We start from the raw sequence: 18,397 nt of genomic DNA, 5'->3' as shown, positions 1-18,397 counted from the left end.
TACAAAATACAGTACTGAGAAAGCTAGTCCTTCAGATGACATCCTGGTACTTGTTCAGGTGGATGCAAGGGATTTATTGTACATTTGAAAAACAGTGAACTTCCATATTTACCCCACCAAAACAGATTGACTATTTGACTTTGGTGTGCAAATTGATTCATTTAAAGGTAATCATGTAGGTAAGAAAAACAATTTATTGGTTGTGAAGAGCTTTGAAATGCCTTCAGTCTGTTATGTAAATTCAATTTTTCATTGAATGCTTCTATGGAAGCAATGGCAATACAGCTTTGATGGGCCAAATGGCCTTTTTTGCAGTACATGCAATGATGTTAATTTTAGTTGAGAGTCAGCATGGCACAGGCAGCTATTTGGTCCACTGACTCCATACTGGCTCTCCAGAATAATCTTGTCAGACCCATACCCCAGCTCTACCTCCATAGCCTTACAAGTTTCTCAAGTGCCCATCCAATTTGTTTGAAATAATTAAATTGTCTGCCTCCACCACCCTCATAGGCAGGTCATTACAATGTCCTTTGTGAAAAGTTTCTTGCATCTTACTGAAGACCTTAAATCTGTGTCCTCTAGACCTTGCACTTTTTTTTTTTTTAAAAACAGGTCAATCTTGAATGGATTGTAGATTTCCCCTCAATCTCCTTTGCTTCAAGGAGCACCCCAGCTTCACCAACCTAACCTTGTAACTAAAATCCTCCATCCCTGGAACCATTCTTGTAGATCTCCTCTGCACCCTCTCAAGGACCCTCATATCCTTCCTGAGGTGTGGGACTAGAACAGGATTAATACTCTAGTTGTAGCTAAACAAGAGCTTTATAAAAAAGGTCCATAACTTCCCTGCTTTAGTACTCTATGCCTCCATTTATGAAACTAAAGATCCCATATGCTTTGTTAACCAGTGTCCTGCCACCCTCAGATTATGCACATGCACCCCCAGGTCCCTTTTGTTCCTGCACACTTTAAAACTAGCTTCTCCCAATCCCTGCTGCCAAAATGCATTAAAATTCCATCTGCTGCTTCTCTGCCCATTCTGCTAGCCTATGTCCTGTTACAACAATTGGTATTGTCATACAGGCCCCCACCTGCCAAGAATGACTTAATTTCACCACATGAACATTAAAAAAAAATTACTGGGAAGAGGGCCTATCACAAGGAATTGGCAGGCCCCTCACCAGAAAGGGTTTTTTGGCATACTAGCAGAGAGTGTTAGAACAAAGGAACCAGTCCCTGCTCCCCAATACAGATGTAGTCAGTCCAGTTTAGTCACATGACTAACTGGCAGTTGGAGTTTTTTTGAATTTGAACTTGGAGTTTTAAAACACAAATCTCTGCTCCTGGACTGAAAACATCTGTCTGCTCCATCTCAGACCTGAAGATCCATTGAAAACACATGAACCCCAGGAGAGAGAAAAAAAAGTCTCCTGCAGTGAAGATTTAAGAATACTGGGCCCCAACAAAAAGACTCTACAAAAGAGAGTACAGTGTGCTCAAAGTACAGTACCTCTTCTGCTCTTGTCTATTTGCATACTAGTGTAGGGCATAGCATGTATCCATAGGTGTTAACAATTAAAAGTTAAATACATTTCACTTTAAACCTGAACGTGGTTGTGTTCATTCCTTGTTCATGGCTTTCCAATTATAAAAAAAAAAATCACTAAGGGGAGGAGCTCAAAACACTAAAAATTAACTCCTGATACAAGACCAGGTGAAGGGTGAAAGACTCCTAGACATCTTTCTCACCTGGTCATAACAGTATCCTGTTTGCCACACCAAGTTTGGAAATTCTTCCCTTAAAATTCCAACCTTAGTCATTTATTTCAAGAGCAGTTGCTCTTGAACCAACCCTTGGAACACCACTGTCTACAATCATGCATTCTGAAAAAACCCACCATTTCACACAGTCTGGTTATTCAGCTTTTTAAAAAAAAAATCCAAACTAACAACCCTCCCATCCCATTTGAAAGAATTTTAAAAAGTTATGGAAAAATTGAGGGATATGGGATCAGAAGACCCCAGAGGTGAAACAGGCTGAATTGCCTCCTTTTGCTTTCTGTAATTTCTATTAATATATTGGTGTTTGAAACCAGGATAGGATCAGTTGTTAAGTCCATTGCCTTAAACTAGCTCAGTCTAACCAGCTACCTTGACCCAGAACTATATGACATTACAAGTCAACCATGAAAGTAGCAGCTCAAGTAGAAAATTGCAGTATACTCAAGTGTAGCTTAAAATTCAAGTTTTGGTACTGTTCCACAATACATCTTTTATTCCAAGTGCTCTTCCTTTACAAGGACACAAGCTAGTCAAGTCTACTGAAAGCCATAAGAGCATATTAAAGCTGTTGGAGATAGGAGATAAATGTTGCAATGGAACATGAAGCTGGTTCCATTATGGATAGCAAATTTCAATTTCATAACCTGCTGGTTTTATTCTTTGCAGAATTAAAAATCTTCATTCAGTCAAATGTTAACACATTAGCAACCAGTGAACCATGTTCATTGCTTTAAATGCTGTTCAAAGATGCTACAGGAGGCAGAGGTGAGCAGATGCATTAATCAGACACTGAAGATACTATGAGGTTGATTAGTTTGGAAATTGAATCCAGCTGGTTTCTCATGACTCAGGATCTCCACAAAGAAAACTTCTCCTGGCTGGCAGGAGAGAGGCTTCATTTAATGGCCCAGTTAGCACAGGCCTGGTTGTATACCAGCCACCCGAATAAAAAAAAAAAAGGACAATCCTAGCCAGAGTGTAATTCCGACACAAATTCCTCAAGACAGTGTTCACAGCCCAACTATTTTCAGTTGCTTCAATAACCTTCCATCCACATCAGAACTAGGGCTACTTTGCAATTGCAGTGCCCAGCTCCATTCACAATTCCTCAGATAATTGTCCATGCCCACACAGCAAGACCTAAACATCCAGACATGGTGCCAAGTGACAATTCAGTCATGCTACACAAGTGCAATAATCTTTAAGAGCACCCAAGCTCAATAGCATTTGGTGCCCAGGATTACTACGACCTCCAAGTCTCAACCCCAAGATAGATTGCCATTCCTTCATAGTTCCAGGATTTTGACTGACCACCCAATAGCATTGTGGGAGCACTTTCACTACTGACTACTGTGCTTCAAATCAGTAGTGACAACCTTAGACTCAAGATGGTCAATAAATGCTAGTATTGCCAATACCCATATAAGAATGGTATTTATGCCAGTGATAATCAGTTCATCCATGGAGATTGGATCTTCAGCAAAATTGGAAGCCTGAAGGCATTTGCTGAGTTTGTACGCCCAAAAGCCTCACCATTAATTATGCCAGATGAATGTAGAATGGCAGTGGAAACTGCCGATTGTGTTAGAGTACAAAATCTTATGAATATTATGTGCCTGCTAATTTGAGCTAGTACAAAGTAGTTAGCATCTAAATAAATAAAGTCCCAGTATCTTTAAATTCCAATCAGGCTTGTCCCTGTAGGATAATACAAGAAATAGGAATAGACTATGGCCCATTGAGCCTGCTTGCCATTCAAATGATCATGGCTGATCTCAGGCTTCAACTCCACTTTCCTGCCTGCTCTCCATATCCCTCAATTTCTCTTCTCCACCCCCTGGAGACCAAAGGTCTATCCCAGCCTTAAATGTACTCAACAATGGAGCATCCACAACCCTCTGGGGTAGAGAATTCCAAAGATTCAATCTTTTGAGTGAAAGAATTTCTCAGTCCTAAATAATTGGCCCCTTATTCCGAGACTGTCCATGTTTTAGATTCCTGACCAGTGGAAACAGTCTACCCTATCTAGCTCCTCCAGAATCTAGTTTGAGATCACTCCTCATTCTCAATGAAAAACACAGGCTGAGTAAATTGGACCTACCATAGGGGAGGGAATTTAGTGAACCTTCATTACCACCTCCAATTCAAGTATATCCTTTAAATGTAGAGACCAAATTGCATACAGTACTCCAGATGTAGTCTCACCAAAACCCTTGACAACTGTAGCAAGACTTCATTCCTGTACATCAACCCTTACAATAAAGGCCAACATGCCATTTGTCTTCCTATACCTGTGTGCCAACATTCTGCATTCCTTGTACAAGCACACCCAAGTCTATTTGAACAGAGGTTTCACCCCCTTTAAAATTTCTTTTACACTATTCTTTGGATCAAAATAACCTCCCACTTCCCTACATTATACTCCATTTGCCATCTTGTTGCCCACTCACTCAACCTGACTTTGCAGCAATCCTCCCAGAGCTTACTTTTTCACCTACTTTTGTATCAGCAAACTTTGATACATTACTCTCCACCTCCAGCTAAAATCAATAGTTCCTGACCTACATGTTTTAGCAAGATGGTTCTAAAACAGTTAAAGTGGACACCAAGATAAATCTTAGTCACATTAGGACAACTGAAGGAACTGAGGAAGAGTCAATACTTAAGCTTTAATCATCTATATTTCTACCTCATGAGCAAAAGAAAAATGTAGACAAAGTAAACAGGAAAAAAAACCACAAACTATACACACCTTAACTTCCATTTGTACAGCACTTTAGATCAAGGTACTTCACAGTATTATGGAACAAAATTTGACAAGACATATGACATGAGGCTAGATGCATACCATATACACATGAACTACTCTTCCAAAGATGCACAGCAGGCTGACATGTGATACCATGACTCATTACTGGTAGGGGAATACCTACACTAACTGGAATCTGATTATACAAGAGCACCTTCACTGACAAGAGAATTTTCTTTTCTGAAAAGAGCATGTTTGCATCAGTTGTGCCCAAGGCACCCATCTCATCCTTGTAAAATGAAACATTTGAGTCAAGACAGCAGTACTGCAGGCTTTGACCCAATAATAGCATGGTGCAGCCAACTAATTCAAACTGGCCTAGAGGTTGTGTGTGCCATGAAAGCAAGACACATTGTCAAGAGTTGTTTTTGAAAGTTTAGAATGGTGTACTTTTAAAAGCCAGACTGATGGGGAGGCAGTGTAGTGCTGTCACTGGACTAGTAATCCTGAGCCCAGGCTAATGCTCTGGGGACATGGGTTTGAATCCCACTACAGCAGATGGTTTGAATTCAATTAATAAATCTGGAATTAAAACTAGTCATGAAACTATTGTTAATTGTCAAAAACCCATCTGGTTCACGAGTGTCCTTTATGGAAGGAAATCTGCTGTCCTTACCTGGTCTGGCCTACATGACTCCAGACCCACAAATGTGGCTGACTCAACTACCCTCTGAAGGACAATTAGGGATGGGCAATAAATGCTGCCCTAGCCAGTGATGCCCACATCCCACAAGTGAAAAAGGATTCTGTGAACATGGAATGCTGAAACTTGGTGTTAGAACAGAGTGGGACAGACTGCAAGATATCAGTTCCAAACAGCAGCAAGGGAAAAATGACAGGTCAGATGTGATTGTTAGTTTCATTTTTGCATTGTGGATACCAGTAAGCTGGATAGGCAGGAGGCAAAACAAACTGGCTGGGGCTGTTTTTTTGCATCCCAGATAACCAGACCCCTCCTTGAAAAAGTTTGCAAGGGAGGTAAAGAGAAATCCTATGTTTGAGGTTGTGGTCTGCCTGGAGGGAGGAAGAGACCCAGGGGAAAAAAAAAAAGTTGTTGCTTCTGTGGAGGAAGACTGCTTGGCTGAGAGGAAGCCCTGCATTTCTAAAGGAAGCAGATTCCTATTGCCTCCAGTCTGAGGAATCTGCACCTCCGGAGTGATTCCTGTTGCTTATGTTTGAGAGATCATGAAAGCTTCTAGTGCTAAACTGCTATTTCAAAACATGTAGACCTGTTGCTACTCCCTTTGCTGAAAGATCAGAGACATCTGCTGCAGACTAAGTGTTATGAATGCCACCCATCAACCTCACCTGGAGACTGAATGGCATCTGACCATTTGGGACAACACTGACCTGGAACTATTCTACCAGAATGTGACAACCTAATTACTTTATTATCCCTAAGAGTAAGCTGTAACCCAGAACATCCTTTTAAAATTGGTTAACATTTTTGAATGTGTGCATGAGGGTTAGGAAGAATAAGTTTAAGAATCCTTTGAGTTCTCATTAATAAACTAATTCGTAAGCAAGTTAGCTTTGTTGTTGAAAGCTGGTTTGGTGTGCTTTATTTTGGGGGGACAAAGTGTTCAGTTTGGCTACTTTCCAGTAGGTGGGAAAGTTTAATATGCTATAACTTGTAGAGTAGTGGGACTGAATTAAAGTGCATTACTCCTGCCTTGGTTGTAATATGCAATTTTGTAGTCAGTGCTCAGGGGACAAGTGCCAGCCAGCACCTGAATATTAGATATTCAGGAACGAGAGACACATCATGAAACAGAAAGTTACAGAAGCAGGATTAATCTGAAATGGAAGATTATATACCCTTGTATTTGGGATTAACAGATGGAAGGGAGACAGCTTTACATGTTTAGGATAATCTGAAAACAAGCTAATGGATCTTGAAGTGCTGTAAAACACTTCAGATGACCTCTTTCATTTTAATGTTTATACTAGCAAAGACCTGCAAAACATTTGTAATCAAATTGGTATCTTCATTGCAAGAGTACTGAAATAGAATTTCTAGTTATCTTTCAAAGGCTATCAAAACTTACTCTGGAAGAGGCTGCATAAATCTGTCCATGTGTGAAAGCAGGCTTAGGAATAAGTACAAATTGTCCAAAGTCTGGCCTTAACTGGTTTATAGTCACAAGGCTGTGGTTGCCAATAACTTTCATTTTCTGTCATGAAAATGTAGGTTTACATCTGATGGGCTCATTAAGCAAACTTTGAAATCTGCCTGTTATGATTTGAATCTAAATCAAGCAGCTTCCTAACTACCAAATTTGTTCCATGACAAAGTTCTTGTTTAGGATTCAAGTTTCATAGCATTATAACAGCTCCTTCCTAGAGTCAAAGTTTGTGGTGGCATGCCCTTTAGAGTTAGACTGCAGAAACTCCAGGGTATAGACTCGTAAATACATCAGCGTTGATTGTATAGACTTTGACCTGACAGCTTTTCTAAAACTTTTTCCCATTCAGATCTAGTGAATTTTCATTTTCACAACAGCTTTTGAACAAGTTGCATCAAATAATTGGCCCAAAATTCTCATTTTGCCACACTTCATTTCATTCACCCCTCCCATTCCATCCCCAATCTGCTCTTGCCACCCTCCTAAAGGAAAGAATCTCCAGCCAGGGTAACTGTTGGGCTTCCCTTATCTTCTGTTTACCAATAACACCCCATGCTGTACAGGCCTGCTTAAGGTCCAGAAAAAGAACCGACAAACTACAGCGGACCCGACCCCCTCCGATTTTGCCCTGAGCCCAACCCTGCCACTACTCGACCTGACCATCCCCTTACTTACCTTCCGTGCATGCACGACGACGTCATAGTGACAGTCACTCACTGCACAGACTCAGTTTCATCCCAGACTCCCAGCTCAGTTAAGTTTCTTTTTTAAAAATTCCAATACTTACCAGCAGAGCACTTACTGTGTCTGGCCCGACTTGACCAGAGCCTGAAAGCTGGCCCCAGAAGATGGGCCTAACCCAAACATGTCAGGTCCCGTCAGGTAGCAGGCCTCTACCTGACTGCCAATGGTAACCATTGGCAGACAAATGCCCATGTGCTTCAGTCCTCTACATCCCATGTGCCAGGCTCTGCCCAAAGAAACACATACACTCCTTAAACTGACCAAAGCAGTCTGGACAGGTGAAAAAAAATTACTTTGCAGTGACACTTAGTCAGATCTCTCTACACTGCCAGTGGAGATTAAGATTAAAATTTAATTTTAATCCTAATGACACCAAATCTGTCAATCCTCAAACAAGTGTTTATACAACTTTAATGTAGTAATACTACTTGTGTTTTCTTGGGCAAAGGTGCAGGTATATGTAGAGCTGTATGTTTGTATTTCAAACTGATTAGTTGGTGCCAATTATTAGGTACTATATTCCATTCTTAGAGACACAGTCAACCCTGGAGGACAGAAGGGCTGCTGCAGCTTTATAGCAGTTGGACAATTTTTGCTGTCAGGAGATTGAGAATTCAACTCTGGCTCCTGCCTCTGATTTAAGAGTGAGGGGCAAGGACATTTTAAGCCTGGTTGTAATTTCTCCCCCTCCACCTTGTCAAATAGCTGGTTTACTTCCCCAGTTATGATGCTCAGTGTTAATGAACATGCATTTATATGCAACCTTTCATGACCTGAAAACTACTGAAAGCACTTTACAGCCAATGAAGTGCTTTAAGTGTAGTCACTATTGTAAATGTAAAAAACAGCAGCCAACTTGCACACAGTAAGCTCCCATAAATAGCAATGTGGGAATGACCAGATCCTGTTTTATGGTGTCAGTGAAAATCAACTAGGGCACCAAACAGAATTTCTTTGAGCTTCAAAATTGTGCCATAGAATATTTTAAATCCACCTGAGTGGGCAGAGCACCTCCTGTTTAGCAGCTCATTGGAGACACAACACCACCAGTGCAGCACTGGGAGTCATCTTAGATTATGTGAAGTCTCTTGGAGTGGGGCTTGAACTCAAATGTTCTGACTCAGGTCAGAGCACAATCAACTTATGAAACAAGCTCCTACTCCAATATTCTACCTCCCTCAGCAAGTCACTATTTCCTCCAGGTGGAGCCCTAGCACCTCAACTAGATGAAGCTTCTGATGTTTAACTGCATGGGAGGGTTAACATCCAAGAAAATTGCTACAAAAAGTTTTAACATTAGCAGTCAGAGCATAGTGCCTCCAGAATGTGCTATCTAATGGAGTCTGTCCCATTTAGGACCAGTTCATCAGGAGATTACAAACTTGTTTGAAATTCAAAACATCGATGGCAGTTGACAAACATAATCACGTGTATTGTATACACAATGGCTGCTAGGACCAAAATCTAATGCCAAAAGGTAAAACATATTCTGCAGTCAAAGAGGTGAATTCATTTAAATGTCCAGCTATTTTATTGCTAAAATTGGCATGCACGAAGAGGAAGGAAGATAACCCAGGGAACTGGAGTAGAAACTTGCCATCTACTGTTGGTAAAGAAATAGAAAGCACCTTGAAAGGGGGTAAACAAAATTTATATAGATATTGTAGGGCAAGAGTCAATGGTATTAGGATTTTCCCCAACTAATTTACTGGATTTCTTTAAAAATGAGACTACAATAATAGATGCAATGGAAGCAACATTTTAGCAATGGTTGATGGCAAGCTATATGTGCAGTTGGTCCATAAAATAGGGAGGTGCGCAATAGGACACGAGTATTACTGGGATTGAAAGTTGTCTAAACTAGGGAAAGCAAACATAGTTGTAACATAGCAAGATCAGAAGGAGGAGACAAAGGTTCAGTACCCGATGGACTCAACTTGTATTTATATAGCATCTTCAATAATTACTCCTGTGAAGCACTGACATTTTAAGCAAAATCAGACACTGACCCTCATGAGAAAGGGCAGATGACCAAAAGTATGTTTTAAGCATTGTCTTAAAAAAGGAGCAAGATGTTCAGAGTTCAAGGCTTTGGCAGCTGAGGTATAGCCAATGGTAGTGAGATTAAAAAGGGAATGTGCAAGAGGCCAGAATAAGAGTGCAGATCTGAGGGTTATGGGGCTGGAGAGGAGATAGGGATTTGAAGACAAGGGAGAGAACGGACATTGAGGCATTGCTTAACCAGGATAGGTCAGCAATGACAAGGGTGATGGGTCAACAGGACTTGGTTAGGACACAGGCAGAGTTTTGAATGACTAAGTTTAGGGGTACAAAATGGGAGACTGACCAGAAGTTTAGAATAGGTCAAGACTATAGGCAACAAAGCATGGAAGGTTTCAGCAAGGCAGGGTCAAGCAATGTTAGAGGTGGAAAAGGGTAGTCTTGGTGACATATGACCCCAAGATGAGTTCCAACCACATCTCTGCCATCACTAAGATTGCAAAGTTTGGTTCAGCCTTAGTGGATATCAAAAGGAACAGTGTGCATCAAGGCTAAGCAGTCCCTCCAATATTTAATTGGAAGAATTCCTGCTCACCTAGTACTGGATGTTAAACAGTCTGAATTGAGTGGAGGGGTTGAGAGGGGTGGTGACAAGCTGAGTGTCAGTACATGTAGAAAGTGACTGATAAATGAGGCAGTCAAGGATAGATCCTTGGGGACACCTCAGGCAAGAGAGCAGGAAAGAAGCCATGACAGGTGATTCTCTGGTCATGATTAGATAAAGAATGAAACCAGCCATGCAGAAAAAGGTCACAGATCTGAAATGTTAACTGTTTCTCTCCACAGATGCTGCCAGACCCGAGTATTTCCAGCAAAGTATTTTGCTTTTATTTAAAAAGTCCCAGACAGCTGGACAATGGGAAGCATTGGAGAATGATGTGGTCAACCCATCATATGCAGCAGACAGATCAAAACAGAGGAGGGAGAGTTTACTCATCACATAGGATGTCATTTGTGACTTTGTTAAGGGCCTCAAGTATTTGGTCTGTCAAGTCAGCACTAATCTGTCCATTTTACAGTATTCTGGCTTCAAATTTCAGTTTCTCGGGAGAAGATGTCAATTTATGTTCCAGGATTAACAGGTTATACCAGTGGCGGGTTTGAATTCTATTAACTTGCTGCACTCAAACAACTGCAAGTTAACCAGCTAGATTTTTAAAAAAAACTCAAGTTACAAAATTTAGTCCAAGCAGCTCACAGGAACCAATTTCATCCAATTGGAACCTCGTGATCTGTTTTGAGACAAGCCACAATTTCACTCAATTTATATTACCTCACCTGACTAAATTTTAGTGTAGCAAAAATCAATACACTTTACAGCTGGGATCAAACTGAAAGCAAAAGGTAAACAGGTACTGTTAGATACATTTTAAGCAGACTTTTTTTTTTGTTTAAGTGGATATATGTTACAGGACAAAAGAAGTTTGATAGGCAATTCAAATGTGGTGGGCAAGATTGCAAACCAATGATAGGAGGGGAAGGGGGAAAAAAAAAAAAGAGGGGGAGAACAGTATACCAGAGATGGAATACTAAGTGCAAGCAGACAGAATTGGGGAGAAGGCAATAGGGGAATTTGAAAAACTACATGACAAAAAAAAGATGCAAAGGAGGCTGCAGCAAGGGAGATAGGCAAGAAGATTATGTGGACACATTCTACACAAACTGGAGTTTATAGATAGGAGACCAGTATGGGAGGGTGTTCAGAGATGACAAGGTTTTTAGTAGCAGTAGGGCAAGGCATGTGAGGTGATCTTTAAGGTAGCTGTAGTGATACATCTCAATGACCAATTTGCAGATGTTAAAAAAAACCTTTTCAGCCATAAAAGAAAATTACCTTATAGCAAAAGAAATTCCCCATCTGCTCTAAAGCAGAGCTTGTAGCTTTCAAGCCTAAAGTCTAATTTTAGATACATAAAGCCATGTTGCCCAGCCAAATTCATACTTCACAATTTTTTAAAAAAAGCATAACAGTTCAAGGCAACCTGCTAGTGGATTTTCCTTTCTATTTATCACAATCAATGCAACTGGCAACAAGCTGGCACAACAGGAATGCTCAATGCTTGAAATACTGAACACTAACAGGCTACAATTATCCACAATAGATGGTACTCACCCCTCCAAGTAATTAAGCTTCAAACTCATCTTGCCCTAATCAGATCCATCTGTGATTAGGACCATGTACCTTAAACCCAGCTCATCCCACACTGCTGACTTGATGGCAACAGCATTAGCCAAAAGACCAGCGTTGTCTAGTCCGAGACAATTCCTTTAAAAGGTGCAGCACTCCATTCTAAGCCTCTGTTAGTGAGCTTTACAGAATCAGAACAGATGGCCATTTGGTCCCTTGTGCCAGCTCCAAGAATCATCACTCATCCATTCTTCCCACCACTGCCCTCCCCAACCAAACAGCCCTGCAATATATCCATAGACATTACCAAACATACTCAATTCCCTTTGAAAGGGATTTAATCTGCTTCCACTGTCCTTTCAGACAACACATTCCAGCTCAGTTAAACTCATCTCCCTTCTGGCTCTTGTCAATTATATTCATCTCCTTTGGTTACTGATCCTCCTGCAAGTGGAAACAGTTTCTTATTTTTCAAATCCTTCATAATCACCTCTTAAATAGCCCATTAATCTTTTCACCAAGGAAAACAACCCCAAGCTTCCCTTGTCTATATGTTTAAGTCCCTAATTCCAGGTAAGATTCTGCAATGCTCCTCTACACCCTCCAAGATCTCATGTTTCCTGTGCTGCCCAGAATTGTACACAATACTCTTGCTGAGGCCAGAGATTTATAAACTGGGTTGCTTACTTGCTTTTGTACTCCGCACTTTTTCCAAGAGCACTTTTTTTTCAAATGGCACAATCAACTTGCCCTGCTACCTTTGCAGAATCATGTCTGTTCTTAGGACCCCTTTGGTTTATACTGCCTCAAAATGAATCATGTCATTATAGTTTGCTGTGGCCTCCCACCACCATCCAAGAGCCTTTACCCAGTCACTGGTAATTTCACCATAGAGTAACCCAAAAGGACCCATATTGTTGCCATCTAATAGAACTTGACTGCTACAAAACTTGAACCAAGGCTCCTTTGACAGCACCTTCCAAACTCATGACCTCTTCTACCTAGAAGGATAGCAGATGCATGGGACCACCACCACCTGCAAGTTCTCCTCCAAAACACTATCCTGACTTGGAACTAGATCACAGTTCTTTCACTGTAGCTGGGTCAAAATCCTGGAACTCTTCCCAACAGCACAGTTGGTGTAATTACCCTACATGGTCTGCAGCAGTTCAAGGCAGCAGCTCACCAGCACCTCAATTAGGGATAGACAATAAATGCTGGCCCAGCCAGTGACATCCACATCCCATGAATGAATAAAACTGAAGGAGTGTGTGTCTGACCAGGCTCTATATACAATAGGATAGATAAAACCATTTAATCTTACAGATGGTCCAGTTAAGGGTGTATGTTTGCCCAGAGGGCTATTACAAGTGGAAAGTGCTTACATATACAATGGGGTTCTTTAAAAAACTATAGCTGCCTATTAAGTGAAAAAACTGGATATCAAATTGCCAGAGACCAGCTGACTTTCTGGAAAGTGTGCACTCTGCAGCAACACGTCTTTGGGCAGCACCTGAAATGTGTCCTTTAGCCTAACATGTCTGATGAACTGCATTGTCTCACAGCAACACCTGACTGAATATACAAGTGCAGGGATGTGTCTGTACTTGCTACAGGCAATCCCAAACAGCTTCAATGCAGGGTTCTCAATTTCCCCCTAGTTTTAGCAAGCTCAATACTAAAATGCAGAAGCATTATAATTGGTGCTATTTTTGCAAACCATTTCAAACTCAGTTAATTCACATTAACTTCCTGTAAAGGGGGCATTTTATGCTGGTATGGAGCAAGGCCACTCTCCCAGACAAGTTCAAAAGCAAAATATGCATTAGTTTTGTGAACCATCTGGAAGCATAGTGTACAAATGCAAATTGCAGTTATAAAACATGTAATTCTACAAGAACACAGGAATAGATAATCCATCTGGAAAGTCCCAGCATTTAGAAATTCAAGACAAAAAATATGCTGGCAAATAGTTAAGGGAATCTCATCAGCATCTCAAACACAAAGATGCCAAGTCAATGCATACTGATGGCAGATACTGTTCAGACTCCCACACGCTGTAGCAACTTGTGCAAGTAAAGTTAGTGCAGAAACAAACCATTGGAATTCCCACAAATGCTGAAATTCACCATTTATGTTCATGACCACTTGAACGGAAAGCAAATTGGCACTTGTGGAACTGGGACCCAGTAAGTCAGCACATTCAAGAGGTGGAGGGACTCTGCCATGTTTAGAAGGCATAGGTGTTTTGTAATGACACCATGATGCTACCTGACTTTTGATGAACATGTGGGAGGGGCATTCCCCCGCGTTGGCTGTGGTGGGGAAGAGACGGTCGCCCACCTCCTCCTGGAATGTGCCTTTGCAAAGCAGGTGTGGAAAGAGATGCAGTGGTTTTTGTCAAGGTTCATCCCAAGCAGCTCTAACACAGGAGTCTGTGCTCTACGGGCTGTTCCCAGGGACGCACACCGAGACAAACATCAACTGCTGCTGGAGGACTATCAATTCGGTGAAAGACGCCCTTTGGTCTGCCCGAAACTTGCTGGTCTTCCAGCGCAAAGAGTTGTCCACCACCGAATGTTGCAGACTGGCACATTCCAAGGTCCAGGACTACGTGCTGAGGGACGCACTAAAGCTTGGGGCAGCCGCAGCAAAGGCTCAATGGGGAAAGACCACAGTGTAAGGTTCCCCCACCAAGCTGAACTGAGGGGCTGGATCCATGGGAAACCCCTCGAACTGTATCGTTAATATTCTGAATTGCTGTAAATGTAAAACTGTAATTGACATGACAATTGAGAAACGGAAGGGTTGGGAAGAAACTCATGACAGTATTGAAGGAAACTGATCTCCCTTGCAATGTTTGTATTTTTTGGTGCTGTTTGGAAACTGTTTGGCAATGTAATTTTTACAGATTTTTATGAATAAAGTATATTTTGGAAAAAAAAAGTGGGAGGGGCATTCACACCTGATGGTTAACAATTGATCAAAACATTAAAAACATTTACTTCAAAATTTCCAAAAACCTTGCACCCTGGAATGCATGCCTTGAAGACCAGCTTGTATTTATAAAATAGCTTTCATGACCTCAGGATGTCCCAAGGTACTTCACAACCAATGAAACTTTTGAAAGGATTTTGGTGCTTAAGGGATTTAAAAATCTTCCTCTGCTCTACAAATAGTGCCATGAGATCTTTAACATCCACTCAACAGCAGAGTGGGCCTCAGTTTAGCATCTCATCCAAAAGACAAATACCTCTACAACCAGTGGAACACATGGAGATGCAGACCATGGCCCATGGACTAAGACAAGTGTGCTACCATAGTCAAAGGCAGACGAGAGCAACCCTAAAATTTTAAAAATATGATTTAGAACTTGCCAGTGCAGGTTACAAGATTTAACTACAAAAACTTTGTAAAGTACATGCTGAAATATGATAGTGTATAACCAAGTCACCAACATATCCCAAAGCCAAGGACAGGAATTCCATGTGACATCCATTATTGCTTTTAAACTGTGGCATCAAACTAGAATATTTGAATTATTCACATTGAATGTGCAGCCCATCCCTGACTATTTGACTGACACTGCCTCTCCACAACAGCCATTGTGGGAACAGACTAAAGGCAATCCACCAGCAAAACAACTTTTGGAATTGCGCTTCAGCTGGCTTGGCAGAATCATGCAGTAACAAAGATGTTTCAATCCCCACTGTGCAAAGTTACTATTCGCACCCCCACACTGCTGTGGATAGGCAGTGAGCAAGAGGAAGAACACAAGTTCCAGGAAGTGAAACATCCAATACCTCTCAGCCATAATCAGCCTGGTTGCCACACTTCAAGAAAATAAAGATCTGAAGTCAGTTCTACACAGAACAGTTCATTACTGCTCAGCTGAATCACACTGGGTACTTAAGTGAGTGATTGTGTTGAAGTCCTGGCATCACTTAACACCACTTAAAATTCTCACCTGCAGCTGCTCCCAACATTACTGTATTTCACTTCACTGGAATCCAATGACATTAATGCCACATAACAAATTTGCTAGTAATTCACAAACAGCACTCTGCCCTTAAATTACTTAAGGATAAATCCTCATTAGCATAAACCAGAATTCTATACTCCAGCCATTTACTTCATGAACATAGCACAAGAGGCAGCCATTCAGCCCCTCAAGCCAGTCATTCAATATCATGGATGACCAATCCCACTTTCCTCCCCTATCCTTGTATCCCTTCATGTCAGATTAGTGATTGGAATTCTGTACCTCAGGACTGAAAGCTCAAAAAAAAAGTCAGAACCCTTTGAGGAAGAAATTTCTCAGTCTTAATACTCCCTAGTTCTAGACTAGAGAGTCAGGTATAGTATCTACCCTGCCAAGCCCTCTAAGAATATGTTTCAATGAGAACACCTCATTCTTCTAAACAAGAATATAGTCCATTCTACTCAATCTCCTCACATTACAGTCCTCTCAGGAAGACAAGAGAAGTGATAACCCAATCATAATGCACACACCCTTCAAACCACCCGATTCTGGATTGCTCCATTTCTTTTACATACAAGCAATTGTAATTGTTAAGTATTCTTTAAAGACACAAGTTAGAAATAGGAATAAAGAGCCCAACCAAAAGCAGATCAGTAATCTTACCATTAAAAAGTTAACAGCATGCTATTTAATCAGCCTGTGGTATCAAAAAAAAACTCATGCCACAATGAAATACTCTTAAACTTATCCAATACATATATGAATCCAGTGTTCAAGTCCTGCTATTCAGAGACTAATGACAAGTCATGTGTTTCATCAGCTGAAAGAATCACGAGCAGGTCTCAGACAGCCAAGCAGCACTACAATCTTAGTTACACAGGAACCACCCCCAATCTTTCCAATTGGGGAAAAGTTGCAACATGCATCCCATCTGACCAAAATGCAGATTCCAGTTGGTTCATTTAGCTGCCAATCACCTAGCCTGTATACAAAGCCAGTCAGTCAAGATCCAGAAAAAAGGCAGAGATCAAAACCACAAAGTGACAGCTAGCAAATAACAGGACAACTATACCAGGACTGAATTAGTGACAAAAGTTAAGATAACTAGGTTACAAGACACATGTTACAACAGAAGTCAACATAGATTTACAAGAACATTGCCAGGGCTTGAAAGTTACAGCTATGAGCAAAGATTGGATCAGCTAGGGTCATTTTGCTTAGGACAGAGGTGACTTAATTGAGATGTACAAAATTGAGGGGCCTAGATAGAGTAGACAGGAAGGACCAGTTTCCCCTAGCAGAGAAGTCAGTTACCAGGGGGCACAGATTTAAGGTGATCAGTAGAAGGAATAGATGGGACATGAGGAAAATCTTTTCCAGAGGGTGGCAGTTGCCCAGAATTCACTGCCAGGAACAGTGGTGGAGGCAAAAACCCTCAACTCATTTTGAAAAAAAAAGGTACCAGGACATAGACTTAAAGTGCTGTAACCTGCAAGGACTAGATGCTAGAAAGTGAATTTAGACTGGGCAGCTAGACACTTCAGCCCATTGTGTCTGTGCTGGCTGAATAGCCTGTGGTATAATTCTTCTATGGTTCAATTCTTTAAAAAAAAACTGCAATTTGATAAGCATTTAATTAAATCAAATTTCACCATCCTGTCACCATAAAAACTTCCTGATCAAGCCTTTTAAAAAAAAACTGGGCAACAGCAACTGATCAGATACAAATTATACCTAGAGTATAAACAAGCAAAAGGGCCTACAAATCTCTTTAAAAAAAAAAGTACAAAAACCTGTTTAAACAAAACAAGAGGCAGCTCAAATGCTTCAAGTAGCAAGACAAACATCCATAACATTACATAAACCTCAAACCAAAATACAAAAGGCCTAGAGAGAGAACTGCAGCGATAGATCACACAAAACATTTCCCACTAGGCGAAGTCATGGTTAAAACAAGAACTGAAGTCAATGCTGCAAAACAGAACCCAGTGTAGAGATTTGCAGCAAATGCATCGCTTGCATCACGCCATTGGGTAATATCTGACGGGTTTTTTTTTTGCCTCGAATGATCAGAAAGGAGGGAGAACCAGCTCCCCACCGAGAAGCAGATGCGGCTGTCCCCCGGGCTCCGGGACAGGGCGAGCTCCTGTCACGCACGGCCCGTTGCCAAGGGCCCCGGGGAGCGCAGCCGTTGGGTGGGCCCAGGCCTTCCGCCGTCTCCCGCTCGCCCCGTCACCCACAGGGCGCTTCCCCTCCACCCGAGGGAGGGAGGGCGGGACGGCTTCCTCCTCATCTCCCTCCGGTCGGAGACTCACCTGAGACGGGGGGGAGATAAGGGTGCTGAGTTCCTGGCTGCTGCTGCTGTCACCGCGATCCGCCTGCCTTCCTCTCGCTGTCGAAGCTGCGACTCCGACTCGTCGCTTATCACCCGGAGACTGCGTCACCGACCCGTCCGAAAACGTCACTGCGCGTGACGTCACGCGCAAACCCCCGCCCCTTGTTCGTCTCACCAAACAACTTCCGGGTAGGAAACTGGCTGGCACTGTGGGGTCCTAGCGCCCGGTTGCTCCATAGTGCTCTATTCAGGATGGGGCTCATATCGGGAGGAGGTGGGGGGGGGGCAGTAGGAAGGCGGGGGATAGTGGGGAGTTGATGGGGACAAAGTGGGTGAGGGGGTCAGGTGGGGGAAAGGTGGAAGGGGAGATGGAGGGAGATTTCCCTCCCCACCCACTCCTCTGCAATTCCTTACTGGTACTGGTATA

General features: G+C 41.9%; 1 protein-coding gene across 1 annotated transcript in view; it reads right to left on the bottom strand.

Annotated features, from left to right (window-relative positions):
* rab7a (RAB7a, member RAS oncogene family) overlaps positions 1–18,088 on the bottom strand; it is a 43,652-nt gene extending 25,564 nt beyond the window's left edge. Inside the window, exon 1 of the mRNA XM_068052168.1 lies at positions 17,951–18,088. The gene's annotated coding sequence lies outside the window, so the exon portion shown is untranslated. The remainder of the gene's footprint in view (positions 1–17,950) is intronic.
* Between the last annotated feature and the right edge of the window lie 309 nt (positions 18,089–18,397).

This window comes from Heterodontus francisci, chromosome 19 (assembly GCF_036365525.1).
Source record: "Heterodontus francisci isolate sHetFra1 chromosome 19, sHetFra1.hap1, whole genome shotgun sequence".
In the NCBI taxonomy this organism is placed as follows: Eukaryota; Metazoa; Chordata; class Chondrichthyes; order Heterodontiformes; family Heterodontidae; genus Heterodontus; species Heterodontus francisci.
Note: the sequence above shows the minus strand (reverse complement) of the source record. Positions and strands in the feature narration are given on the sequence as shown.